The 3296-nt window shown below is 33.8% G+C and overlaps 1 long non-coding RNA gene across 1 annotated transcript; it reads right to left on the bottom strand.

The window, feature by feature from the left end:
- Positions 1-385: 385 nt before the first annotated feature.
- Positions 386-1329, bottom strand: LOC129903841 (uncharacterized). The gene is made up of 2 exons (XR_008770300.1): positions 1281-1329; positions 386-965 (listed from the first exon to the last, which is right to left on the bottom strand). It is a non-coding gene; the product is annotated as an uncharacterized LOC129903841 (long non-coding RNA).
- Between the last annotated feature and the right edge of the window lie 1967 nt (positions 1330-3296).

The raw sequence follows: 3296 nt of genomic DNA, 5'->3' as shown, positions 1-3296 counted from the left end.
CAAGTAAATACACCCTTTAAGTCTGCAATAATGTACAACAACAACCATCTCTTTCTCATGAGTTGAATACCTCTACTTCACATCATTCAATTTCCTACTTTCAAAGTCTACAAGATTACCCTTTTGCACCAACATACCTTCAACAACTTTATCTGATGCATCAATGTGTACTTCAAATGGCAATTCAAAAATTGGCAGCTTAAGTATTGGCTCCAATGCAATGGCTTCTTTAAAGTTCCAAAAAGCTTCATTTTCACTCGCACACCACTGTACGACAGTCTGAAAAACTCATAAACTTCAGCCTCACAACCACACATGAATTGGCTAATTACAAGGTTGTTTGCAAATCTTAAGCAATGTACTTAATAAACAAATGCACAGAACGTATAGGAACTCTTCCCAAACTTTATTAAGATCAAAAATCAACAAAAGAAAGGCTTTACAAATTTGACTAAGGCACAAAACACTCTTTGAGGCCTTAGTTGAATTTCTACCCATATTTAAAAACTATGCACAAGGCAATTCCAAAAGTTATAACCAACCGATGTACCTAGAACAAGCCTTTAACAAATCTTATCAGAAACTTAACCAATTACAACAGTCATATTTTCTAACAGCCTAATCAAATTTGAATTCAAATTACATTGGACATGTGCCTCGCACATGCCCCACAATGCCTTAGTCGAATTTGCACATAGCCCACACTTAGAATGATTCTTGACTGCTTTCCATATGCAATTTATTTCGTGATCTTTGCCAACTTCGTTCCTTCACCTCAAATCAACTTTGTCTTGCCATCGTCAAGTCACACTGCCTTGCCTTGTCAAGACAACACACTTGCCCAGCCTTGCTTTGCCTTGTCGATGCCACACTGCCTTGCCTTGCCTTGCCTTCTGCCCAAGTCTGCCTAGCCAATACTCTAGCATCCTTGTTCATTGCTGCCCACTAACACTTAGTCGCCATAACTGCATTGATTTCTCATGCCCATGTCAAGTCCAACGAAGATGTCCTTTCCATGTCGTGCTACATCACTTAATTAGACTAAGGGTCTAAAAATTTCCTATATTTTATAATTGCAAGATTAATGGAAAAAAATCATAAGCTAAACTTATTTTCAACTTACATTTAAGCGAGCTAGACTAGTTCTCCATAGGGTAAGTCAAACCCCGTGTTGAAGTAAAGAAGATAATAATTCATTCACAAATTTTTATGGACAAATTCTTGCTAAAAATATGTTGAATTGGTAGGTTAGCTGATGAAGAAGTTGGGAAGGTACATACCATATGAAGCTTTTGCTCGCTCGTTGCCTTTATAATCATTCAAAGATGAGAACTTACTTTGAATCGCTCCAATTTATTGTAGCATCACCAAACATTGACCTACTACTTGAAGAACTCCCTGATGATGAGTATTAAATCCAACTAGCTAGGTTTTATATAAAATCTCTCTTTGTATTTTGTCCACAAACATTTTATTTTGTGAGATGCAACCATAGTGTTATTCTACATTTTGGTGGATGGTGACAAATGTTATAACCTATTTCAGTTTCTATATTTTTGGTGTTTAAGATATCATCATAAATTATTTTTCCAAAAGTGAGGTTTATGCTCTTTTTAGTGGTTGAATTACAATACGAAATCCTAATAGTTTCTAATGAGTGTGTAAACAACAAATTTTCGAGCTGAGAAAAATAAATAATCAAGACCAGAAAATTGGAGTAACAAAGTGTAATATTTGATTTCAAAATATAGTGTGGATTACAATCTCTATGATAATCCTCTGATTCTTAAAATAATATGAAACACTTTGAACTTGAATTTGATTTACAGTCAAGGGCTTGAATATCTTGATCTTGAATCTTCGTCTTCAAATTTGGATTTGAATTATTCGTCACGAACACTTGTATGGTTATGACGAACAGTAAATATGAACAAGTAACTTGATCTTGATCTTCTTGATATTCTTCTTCGTTCTTGATCTTGAACTTAAACTTGAATTTGATTACTTGAACTTTGTAGCTTTGTAGAGAATTTGCGGTCTTTGATCCACAAGCTCTCTTCTTGCTTCTTGTTCTTCAAAAAACCCCTCTTTCAGAATAATGAGGACCCCTATTTATAGTTGTAGAGAGTGGTATGAGGGTGTGATTTGATTGGTCGGTTTGAACTGACCAATCAAATTTCTTTGGTGAAGAGTTTTAATTTGGTTGGTCAGAACATGTCACATATACACGTGGCTAGGGCTGTTCACAGTTTTGGTTAAAACCAAAACCAAACCGAAAATTTAACCAAACCGAATAAAAAAACCGACATTCACTTTGGTTTGGTTTGGTTTGGTTTTAAATTTGAATAACCGATAATATTTGGTTTGGTTATGGTTATAGAAAAAAATAACCGAATAAATAACCGAACCAAACCGATAATTATATACTTAAAATTTATAATTATTTATATGTATAATAGTAGTTTTTCATAAATAATTAAAGATATTTTATACGTTTTAATTATTAATTTAATATTAATATACATATTTTTAAGGCCCAACAATCCAAACCAACTCTCAAGCCCAATTATAAATTCTAATAAACACTAAACAGCGGTCCAAGTACAACAATCCAAGCCCATTAGCCCAACTCTCAAGCCCAATTCTAAATCCTAAATTCTAAATCCTAAATTTCTAATAAGTACTAAGCACTTGAGCAGCAGGCAGCAACATAAAGTAAAAGTTAAAACTTTAAAACCCTAGTATCTATTTTCCTTTTACATTTTTGTTCCTCTCACGTTGGTTTCTCACAAAGTCACAGACTCACAGTCATAGACTAACAGTAAAGGCTCAAGAGCAACCTCAACTCCTCAACCCCAAATATAAGATTGTCAAATTTTGAGAAGTTTTGTAAGGAGTTTTTCAAATTTTAAATTGATTTTAAGTTGTTTTCTTTTTTTTTTCCGAATGTTTAAGTTGTTTCATTTTCTGTTTTGAACTTCTGTGGGTCGTGAGGAAAAAAGAGCTTCATAAGAATTTGAAGAATGTAGACAGAGAATATTTGAATTATCTCGGCTAGTCATAAACCGAATAACCGAATCAAACCAAACCAAATCGATAATAACCAAACCCGTGGTTATTATTTTACTTGGTTTGATTATGGTTTTAGACATTTAATAACCGATTAAATTGGTTTGGTTATGGTTTTAATCAATAACCGACCAAAACCGAACCATGAACACCCCTACACGTGGCATTATTCTAGTGGCTTATTTAATTTGACTTAGATTGCCACATGAATTTGACACGTGGCATGA

Source organism: Solanum dulcamara, chromosome 9 (assembly GCF_947179165.1).
Source record: "Solanum dulcamara chromosome 9, daSolDulc1.2, whole genome shotgun sequence".
Classification (NCBI taxonomy): Eukaryota; Viridiplantae; Streptophyta; class Magnoliopsida; order Solanales; family Solanaceae; genus Solanum; species Solanum dulcamara.
This window is presented reverse-complemented; position numbering and strand designations above follow the sequence as displayed.